This window comes from Stegostoma tigrinum, chromosome 11 (genome assembly GCF_030684315.1).
Source record: "Stegostoma tigrinum isolate sSteTig4 chromosome 11, sSteTig4.hap1, whole genome shotgun sequence".
Taxonomy (NCBI): Eukaryota; Metazoa; Chordata; class Chondrichthyes; order Orectolobiformes; family Stegostomatidae; genus Stegostoma; species Stegostoma tigrinum.
Genome location: NC_081364.1, coordinates 74,352,146 through 74,363,103, shown reverse-complemented (window position 1 = coordinate 74,363,103; position 10,958 = coordinate 74,352,146). Strand labels below are relative to the sequence as shown.

The window sequence follows — 10,958 nt, the reverse complement described above, 5'->3', positions numbered from 1 at the left end:
GCATGAGGGCCTCTCTCAGAGGACACCTGTGCCTGCAGTGTTGGGTCTGTAGTTTGGTGATACGCCGAGTGGCTGTGATTCCATTTTGTTCTCGGGGCTGCGAGAATTTTCATGGCCTGCTGCATCCAATATCCAAAGGATCTCTATAAATGTCATTTGAAATTATTTCTGATGCAACAGTGTTAATGCCACCCAGTCATTTCCTCCTCAGCACGGTGGCTCAGTGGTTAGCACTGCAGCCTTACAGCGCCAGGGACTCGGGTTCAATTCCTGCCTCAGGTAACTGTCTGTGTGGAGTTTGCACATTCTCCCTGTGTCTGCGTAGGTTTCCTCCCGCAGTCCAAAAATGTGCAGGCTATGTGAATTTCCATGCTAAATTGCCCATAGTGTTCAGGGGTGTTTGGGTTATCGGGGTACGCGTCTGGGTGGGATTGTCCAAAGGACAGTGTGGACTTGATGGGTCGAAGGGCCTGTTTCCACACTGTAGGGAATCTAATCCAATCCACTAGCCAGAAATGCATTTGAAAAACCACTTTCCAGTTTGTCCTTCCAGGTATTTGAGAAAGGTCTTTCAGGAGCAGCTGTGTGACAAATGTTCCAGTTCAGCATGAAAAATGAGGTGGAGCAGTGTAAAGCTCAGAGTGATGAGGAAATAATGAGGCAGTAACACAGACAGAGGTGCAGCCGAATGATTTCTTTGTTTGTTGTAAACAGATTCTGATTTTGAAATCTGAAATTGAACAATATAAACCATTTCCTTGCTCTTTGGGGATTGGTCTCCTGAGGCCTGTCACTGTTGGGGGAATGAATCTGATTGATTCTGTTTGTGGGTAAAAATGAGGCTCAGTTCCCTGAGTGGGACATGAGCACAGTTTTACCATCTCAACTTCAGTCCCAGTATTGAGTCTTTTAAGATTGAAATATCACAAGGGAAAATATTACTGCGATGAACACTTGAAACGGCAGAGCAGACAAGGCTACAGGCCGAGTGCTGGAAACGGGGATTGATGGGCCGATAAATAAACTCGACGGTTTGGTCATTTTGGAAGAGAAAATAAATCAAAAGCTGCATCATTAAGAAACAATTCACGTGCTTCTGCCCTCAGCTCTGGTGGTTGAGTGGTTAGGATTTGGCACTTTCACCACCACGGCCTGGGTATGATTCCGGGTCAGAGAATCAGGATTGATTGTTCCTGACAGAGATAATAGCAAAGGTAAAGCAGTTCCGAAGGGAATTCTTTCAATGTCTTGGATTAGTTCATGTCCCCGAGAACATGAGAATCAATGCTCCGGCCTCTGAAAGATGGGAATTGTGTCTGAAATCTGTCTGTTCAGTCAGACAGTTCACCCTTCATCCTCCTCTGATTTCACTTCCCAAAGAGATTCTCAAGCCCATTGAAGCTGAGGCCGGGTGATTTTGTTTGCTTCCTTGCTATTCCCAGGAGCTGCAGTGATTGGGAAACCAAAAGGCAGGCATAAACATCTTTTGGGACAATTTCAGCTTTCCCTTCTCTGAAGAGGCTGGGATATTTGTGATAATCACTGACAGGAGATAATGAAAGGGTTCTTGTTACTGCAGAAATTCAAGCATCACTTCGGCTTCATAGCAGGGAGAAAATTAGTTTGGTGGTGTAACAACTTTTTACACTGCACTCGAGCCAGGTAGGAGTCGAACCTACAATCTCCTGATCCGTAGTCAGGTGCGTTATCCATTGCGCCACTGGCCCACTCTGTGCTCCAGCTTCACACACTGCAGTTATGGTGTTAACGGGGCATGAGTAGCAATGGTAACATTCACAACATGAACAGCCAGGAAAGTTCATCTCTGTCACTGTTTCAGTTCACTGGCCCACACTTTGTGATATAGCGAGTTTCACTGGCAAAGAAAACACATTAGTCATCAGGCAGCTGACACTCCCCTATTCAGTCTGTTCAGCCATTCAATGAGATCACTACTGTTCTAATAAATCTCAACTCCACTGTCCTGCTTTTTCTCTATAACGTGAGGAAAACTCGAGCCCAAACACAACATTGTATTTTTCTAAAGAAGGGTCTCAACCTGAAACGTCAATTTCCTGCTCCTCTGATGCTGCTTGGCCTGCTGTGTCCATCCAGCTTTACACTGTGTTATCTCAGGTTCTGTAGTATCGGCAGTTCCTACTATCATTGTACATTCGTCTTATTTTCCGCAAGTTTAGATTACTTAACTGGCATGTTTGTGCTTGCAAAAAATTGAATAATATGAAATGAGCGAAAATGTCCTTGCTGCTATTAATTGTGCAGCGATAACCGTATGCGAAAGTTCGGAGAGTGAAAATATTACCTCCATTTCTCCTTGCACAGATATCTCTCTTTACTGGTTGAACATTTGCAGCATTTTTCTTTATAATTGAGACATTTTCACGGACACATACTCTCTCAATCCACAAACGTCTGTGCTGCCAAAAACTATTTGTTTTTGATTAAAATTGCTTTCCCAAATCCTGATGTCTCAGTATCCTTTAGTCCATGTGAATTAAAGATGCTCTTTGCGCTCACTGCCATCCCCATTTCCAGTTGTATCTTCACAGCTGGGCCACTGAGTCTCTCTGATACTGGGCCAGAGAACTGGGATTATATGATCATTTTCAGTGGTTACTTCCTTGTGTGAGGAATCTGGTGAAGTAACCGATCTTAAACTGCATTTCTTTTTGAAAAATGCATTTTCAATATTTTCCTGCACTATTTCCGAAACATGTGATATTTTGAAATTTCAGTCTTGAACAGACTCAGTGACTGACCCTCACACAGCCTCTGGGTCACCAAATGTTAAAGTTTCACCCCACTCTGACCTTCCCACATCTCCATCTGTTACTTGGCAAGTACTCCTGCCGTGGAAAATTCATTATGCACATTGGAAACAATGACGTGATGTGGAAAACATATGGCCAGTGGCACAATCGCTCAGTGTGTGACAGGTATATGCCAGTGTAGACACCTGTGAAATACCCAGTATGAGTTATAGCTTCATGTGGATTAGCTTTTACTGACATGGGGAGAGTACACTAAGAATAAGGGCCACGTTGAGCAAATTGGACTTTATTGGACAGTGTCAGTTTTGTGGATTGAGAAACAAAGCTTTCAGTGGGAACTATCTGAATTATCAACAAATGCCCGGCACATATTCAATGCATGTGGGAACACCTGCGGAGAGAAAACGAATGTGATATTTCAGCTCGATAACCTTTCTCACATGCTGACCCTGCATTGGTTACACTCTGGGGAAATAAAAAAATGTTGTTTAGGTGTTTCATGTTACTCAGTTTGCTGCTAACTGGCAGTATCTATGACAATTATTTCAAAAAAAAACGGAATTAGGTTCATCTTATTTCACCGTTTGACTGGTGCATTCAACTTTTGTTACAATTCATTGAATTCAACTACTGCTGAGAAGAACAGAGGCTTGAAAATACAGAAACGCAGAGTCTATTTGCTGCATTTCTTCAGCAGGAATCAGTAAGTATGAATGGATGCAAAATCATAATAAATGTGGTTATATCTTTCAGGTACAAGATAAAATCAGGAATTCTGTCTCTGAGAGACGGTTCACTTCCTGATTATGATAGTATAAAATTACTTACCAATTAATAAAATAGTTCCGTTTCTTTTCTAAAGCTTCATAGGAAATCATATTCCACACGTTTCGAACCCATGATAATTTTTACAGTCGATGCTATTCAACTGCACGTGTTCATGAAATTTATTGAATTCTAAATTTTCTTCCTGTAATTTTTAAAATCCTGCTCAGTTTAAAAAAATTATAATGGTTCACATCAAATAATATGCCACATCTTCTAAAATTATTAATATTTTTATAATCAGTTTTAATCACCAGTTCATGAAATGTCGTCACATCTGAAGTCATTCAAAGTCAATTGATACCCACCGCACAACTCGCCATCCCACCATTTCTCCCACCCAACCCCTGTTGCAGAATCTCTCCCCTTGTTAAATACACTCCTTGTGTGCTTGCTCATCCGTCCTTTAAAATGTAGTGGAATCACCTATTGCCTTTGTTTCTGGAATATTTTTTGTAGATGTTAATACCTCTCTGATGGAATGAAACTCTGCCCCAAAGTTTCCTTTGTTATTCACTGACACTTTTGAATTTCTGACCTCTCTGAAGTTGATTCACTCGAAAGACAGCATTTTCATCTTATTTAGAAGCTCCAAACCTCTCAGTTACAGCATTTCTGATTTTCCCAACAACTCGTGAATATAATCTGCAACTTTTCCACCACCTGGTTAAACCCGTCTGCGTCCGTTCTGATGAATTTAAATCCTTCTAGGCCGAATCTGTGTCTTTTCTAATCTGTTTACACATCTGTGGTGAAGAGTGCGGATAAGGATTCCACACAATGATCCAACTGAGGCTCAACGACAGATGTTACGGTTGCACTGTGGTCTCAAGCACCTCACTGTGGGGCTACAGTCACTTCCAGGGCTGACTGGTTAAGGACAGTAAATATCTTCACCAAAGCTAGTCAGAGACCTGAGATCTAAAAGTTTCAAAAAGAACTTCCCTACTTACTGAGTATCATCTCTCCATATTTGTGTCCTCTTTGTGAATCACTTTGTGCATCCTTGTATTGAATTCGACCTAATGATTAATTTATTAATTTAGACATTTCCCTCATCTCTTATTATTCTGAAATCTATGGAGCACAAACTGATATTACGTGTATGCGCCTGGAATACAGTCTTCTCATCCCTGAGATGAATCGAATGGACATTCCTGATGTGACCTCGAAGGCAAGTAATTCCTTCTCTGGTTTAGGGAGATCATAACTGCAAGAACCTGCATTTGTGTGTTCATTACACTCAAGGCAATTAAAGCTTCATATTCAGCTTTTACAATATGTTTGCAGCCAAGATAAAGCTGAAAGCTGCATTTCTCCATGTCTAATGTCTGTGTGTGGTGCCCTGTACTTTGCCGTGTAGAATGACACTCAAATTTGTCTGAATACACTGTTCCAAATATTTCAGACAATCTGACTTGTGTGTATCAAACTGATAGAATGCAGTAGTTTAGCAGCACCTGGACACTACAAGGATGTGGTGGCTTATGGAAAGACATAGGTCTCACAAAGGGGAAAAAATGATTTCAATCCCCAAATCTACCCAGCATTGGTTGTCAATCGTGGAACCAAAGCGTGTGCCGTTTTCAACAGTTGGAATCTGGACTCTTGTTGTTCCACTGCTGCCCCATGTAAAGCACCTTTCTCTTTCAAGTCACGGTACAGCAATAATCCATGGTGATTCTAATGATGATATAAATTGGTCACACCGGATTGACGAATGTAGTTTAAATGGTGAGTTGTTGAGGTGCTATTGTGGCCACTTATTAGAACAATGCTATCCAGAAGCAACCAGCGAGCATTATACTTGGTAATATGTAAAGGCACAGGATTCGTTATTGACCTCATATTGAAGATGCCCCTGGGTGGCAGTGATCGCAGTGTGACTGAGTTTTATATTTACTTTGAGGAAGGGAAGGTTGGTTCTCAGATGAGGACTGAAATCTAAATTGAGGAATATGATAAAACTACGAAGTTAGGCCTGGCTGAAATGAAGTGGAAAATTAGGTTAGGAGTGGGATCAGTAGATTTGTAATGACAGATATTTCTGGAGGTATTTCACAACACTCTAAAAAAGCTACATTCCAATCAGGAAGAGTCGAAAAGAATGAAGTAGCAAACACATCGAAGGAAGGAATGTAAAGATAAGATGAAGTTCCACAAAAAAATTCTCATTCAGACCTATACACACAGGTCAGGAGGAACAGATTAGGGAGGCAGAGAGAGGCTGGACTGGTTTTGGGATGCAGTGGGTGGAGGGGAAGAGCTGGGCTGGTTGTGTAGTGCAGTGGGGAGAGGGCACGAACTGGGCTGGTTTTGGGATGCGTTGGGGGAAGGGGAGATTTTGAAGCTGGTGAAGTCCACATTGATACCATAGGGCTGCAGGGTTCCCAAGCAGAATATGAGTTGCTGTTCCTGCAACTTTCGGGTGGCATCATTGTGGCACTGCAGGAGGCCCATGATGGACAAAAAGCTTTTGTACTCCTGAGATGCTGCTTGGCTTGCTGTGTTCATCCAGCTTTAAGCTTTGTTATCTTGGAGTCTCCAGCAGCTGCAGTTCCCATTATCTCTGATACACACAGGTCACATTGTTTCGGTCAGTACGTTTTCTATACCACCTTTTCATCAGTTCTATCAGTTCTGAAGAAGAGACACTGGACTTGAAACATTAACTATGCTTTCAAGATGGTGCTCACATCGTGCAACTTCTTATGACATCCCCAGAGCAGATCTAACTCTAACATTTCTTCTTACTGTTCTACACTTTAACACCTATATGAAGTCTGAAAGAATTACTCATAATGTTCTTTCAAATCTAGTTACAGCTTTAAGGATGCGAAAGTCGTACAGATCCATAGACTGGCGATGCTCGGCTCACAGACCCAGGACAGCAAATAATGCTGATCTTCTTAACTTTGATGTTACTTAGTGCGTGCCCCAGTATCCCTCTATCTAAATCATTTTACAACCTCTGATCAGTAAATCCTTTCATACAATGATCTGCTTATCCTGCTTGTAAACAAAGCTTGACACTGTTCTCTGGTACACTTGACAACCAATCAGTCATGTCCACAGATGATGCCAGTCGTGCTGCATTTCTCCAGAAATTGCTGCTTTTGTTAGGAGAACTTTGTTCGGTCTGATCACTGGATTGCAGGAAAGGTGCAATTGTCCTCGAAGGCGTACAGAGCACATTGACCAGGGTATTGCCTGGGCTGGACCATTTCCTCTGTGAAGGTAGACAATCGAAGCTGAAGTTCTTTCTCTGAGAACCGAGAAAGTTTAGAGGAACTTACTAACGTGCAAAAAACTACAAAAGGATAGATGTAGGAGATTGTAATAAACTTCATCTCATTGAAAAAGGATGATTAACCATCGATTTCGAATAAAAGCTAGGGACAGAGGACTCAGAGGAAATTTAAGGACAATGTGTTTCTCCCCCGGAGAGTTCTGGCTTTCTGGAATTCACTGCCTGGATGTATGGTTCAGCTAAGAATCATCAGATCATTTTAGGAATGTTTAGATAATTGCTTGAAGGGCCAGATCACGCAAAGATACAATCCAGGTACTGGAAAGCGGGGACAAACTGATACAAAAAGCTGGAAAGCTCAGCAGGTCGAGCAGCAGCTGTGAAGAAAAGCCAGAGTTTGTTTCTGCTGACCATTCCTTCCCAGGGAAAACACAGATACTTGATGAGAGACACAAGGATAATGCGCCACAGTTAACTTTCTGTACTGTTAGACTTCAACAGCTGTGAAGCAATGGAGAGCATGTTGGGCTTCGAAGGGCTTATTAACTGTGTTATTCAAACTTTGTGGGTTTAAGTCTCACCAGAGTCAAGTTTTCGTTCACATTAGATAGGAGTCAATGATGGTGTGTGGAAGCTGATTCATTGTTACTTCCTGTTGTCTCAGTCCAAACTGCTGAAGAGAGGGCGTTTGTCAGATTGTCAGGGCAAGTTTTCTGGAAATAAAACCACAAGTTACTGGAAAAGCTCACCAGACCTGGCAGCATCTGTGGGCAGAGAAACAGGGGTCATGTTTCAGAACTTCTTCAGAACTGTTTTCTCCCACAGGCAGTGCCAGAACTGTTGAGTTTTTCCAGCAGCTTCTGTTTTAGTTTCAGACTCCCAACATCCACAGATCTTTATGTTAGCCATCATAACAACATCAAAACGCCTTTGAGATGACTCACTGGATAAGGTTGCCATTAAGGGAGCATTTTCCTGACCGCATTAAAAACCCGGAACTGAACTGCTGAAACAGAACTGACAGAGTGAGAAGAGCATTGGCTCCAGCCTTTGTGGCTTCGAACCACCAAACTCACGTCTACGAGGGTTAAGCACTGACCCATTGTGCCACAGAAGCGAGTAAGCAACTGATTTGCAAGATTCCTAAAAGCTGGCTCTTAGTAAATTGCTCTGAACAAAACAGCAAGGAAGGAACCCCTTCAGGTAGCTCTACAGAGGTTTAAGCCTCTCCCTCTGAAATCATGGACTGTTGTGAAACCGTGCCCAGTGCTCTTTCTTCGCATTGATGCCAGAGTCTGGATGACAGGTTCCCATCCCTGATGAACATAAGTTAATTAGTTGGTGATTTAATGATGAGACGGCAGCTTTTATAGTCACTATTTCCCTGTGCCAGCCCCAGAAATTACCAGATCATTCATCTTGGTTTCACAAGCTACCTTTCTTTTTTGTGTTATCTTATGCTCCTTTCCTTTCTTTCTGGTCAATTCCACATTGGTTTGGAATTTGAGGATGTGCAGTTGGGAGAGAGGATCTGACAGTATTGCTTCATTTTAATAGAAGATGAATATCATCAGATTTTGAATATGGAAGGTGGATGCACCACTCACAGGGAAGAGAAACTGTGCACAGTTTCAGTCTGTGTACGAGGCTTCAGAAAATCAACCGACTTTTTGAAACGAAAGCAATGCCACACTCACCAGGAAACTATGGATCTGTGGGGGCTGTAGGAAGAGTAACAATTACCCATCCAAGCTGCAAACACATCGGTGCAATCACACCAGGAATAAACTGTTTACTTGCTTCGTGTGTGAGAAGGCATTCACAGCAGTTTCACACTGGAAAGAGGCTGTTTCCCTGCTGTCGGAGTGGCAAGGAATTAATTCAGCCATCCCACCTTCTGACACAACAGGGAGACCACGCTGGGGAGAGACTATTCACCCGCTCCGAGTGTGGGAAGGATTTCTCCCGGTCATCCGGGTTGTTGAAACACCTACAAGTTCACTCTGAAGAGAGACCCATCAAATGTGCGGATTGTGGGAAGTGATATACCATCAAAGTGTTCACACTGAACGGAGACCGTTCATGTGCTCTCACTGTGAGGCTGGGTTCGGGGCATCATCAACCCTCACTGTACACCAGCAAATACACACTGGGGAGAGGTCATTCACCTACTCTGTGTGTGGGAGAAAATTCACTCAGACATATAGCTTGATGAAACACCATTGGGTTCACAAGTAACTGCAGTAATTGGATATTTCTTTTGCTTGTTCATGGGATCATGCCATCAGAAGCTCAGCAAACTTTTATCATCCGTTCTAGCTGCCCAGAGGATGGTTCAGAATCAAACTAATGGTTATAGCATGGATTCATATGGAGGTCAGAAAAACAATGGCTCCCAGACCCAAAGGCACTGAGTTGATTTTCTGGTCTCTTGTCCTGTTTCTGAAACAAAAGTGAATAAATTGTTGCAGTTGATTTAAAAGTGAAAGACCAAAATGGGTTTTATTCTGATTTAGCATGGCCTGCTGCTTTCTCAGTTGTTATTGACAACCTCATGGCCCTCACTCCATCACCTGTTCCGGAGGGTGTTACAGGAAAGGGGGCATGGTCAACTGTATTTGGTCACTCAAAGGGTCACTGGACCCGAAAGGTTGGCTCTGATTTCTTTCACAGATGTTGACAGGCCTGCTGAACTTTTGCAGCAATTTCTGCTTATGTTTCTGATTTCCCTGCAATCGCATTTTTTGGTACATTTTTCAATATTCACCTTGTCTGTTTCAGGGAAGCCTCATTGATAGGTTTGGTGGGTTTTAGAAATTGAAAGTCAGGCCACAGATCAGGCAATGCTCTCATTGACAGAACAGGCTTGAGGGGCTGAACGGTCTACTCCTGTTCCTCCAAACGTTTTCCATCGATATCTTGTGGGAACATTTCCCCTCACTGCTCACTTCACATCCGTGACTGTTACATTACATGCTATCACTGGCTGAACAAATCTCCTGCGTTTGAACTCAGTCTGTTACTATTCAGTGCCCCATCTTCGCCTGCCCGAGTTTGACTCTCATCAGAGAATGTTGTCGCTACTGCAGAAATTCACCAAAGATCCTCAGGCAGCACCTTCCAAACCCACGACCACTTCCATCTGGAAGAGCGAGGGCAGCAGATATTTGGGAAGATCACCATCCCCACATTCCCCTTTGTGAGAAACAGTCCTTGCTCACAAATTCAGCCTGAGACAAAGCATTGGAAACAAGACAATTTTATTCTGTACGATCTTGCAAGAAAGGGTGTCTGCTAGACAGGGACACACTACAAAGAATGTTAAACATTCTTATACAATTTACGAGTTGCAGAATCACGCCTCCCTGCTCCCATTGGTCTTATCCTATCATTCCCCATCCTGTCGGACAGCCTTTGTTTATTGTTCCCTTTTCTACTGGCCGAAGGCCCCATTCCATTGTTTACTGCAATCCTTATTTGCTATCCTAAAGAGCGCTAGACATGCTGTACGTGTGAATTGTCAGGTTTGCAGAAATAAGCCTCTGCTACAACATCCTTATATCTACCACGTCCTTGTCTGCAGAAAGTATGTTTCTGGTCGTGCTAACTGCCATCTTTGCAGAACCTAATCTCTGGTTAATGATAAACTTCTGCTACAAAATCTTGTGACTATAACGTTCTTCTTTTGCAAGACCCAGCCATTCATCTTTATCTGCAGAAACAACATTTCTAATCTCTCACACCTTCAAGTCACTCACCTTCCTGACCTGGAAATATATCACCATTCTTTCACTGTCGCTGGGTCAAAATCCTGGAATTCCCCCCCTAATAACATTGTGGGTCACCACTCATCAGGAAGACTGCAGCGGTTCAAGAAGGCAGTTCACCACCACCTTCCCAAGGGCAACTACAGATGGGCAAGAAATGCTGGCCCAGCCAGGGACACCCGCATCCCACACATTAGTTAAAAAAAATACTGTGTGAACAGTCACAACTGGAGGATCCTGGCATCTCATTTCCCTGGATCAAAAACAAAGTTGCTGGAATAGCTCAGCAGGTCTGGAAGCATCTGTGACCCTTCCTCACTCTCC

At 42.9% G+C, this 10,958-nt stretch overlaps 1 non-coding gene across 1 annotated transcript; it reads right to left on the bottom strand.

The window, feature by feature from the left end:
- Positions 1-1,654: 1,654 nt before the first annotated feature.
- On the bottom strand, positions 1,655-1,727 carry trnar-acg (transfer RNA arginine (anticodon ACG)). The gene has a single exon. It is a non-coding gene; the product is annotated as a tRNA-Arg (tRNA).
- Positions 1,728-10,958: the final 9,231 nt, after the last annotated feature.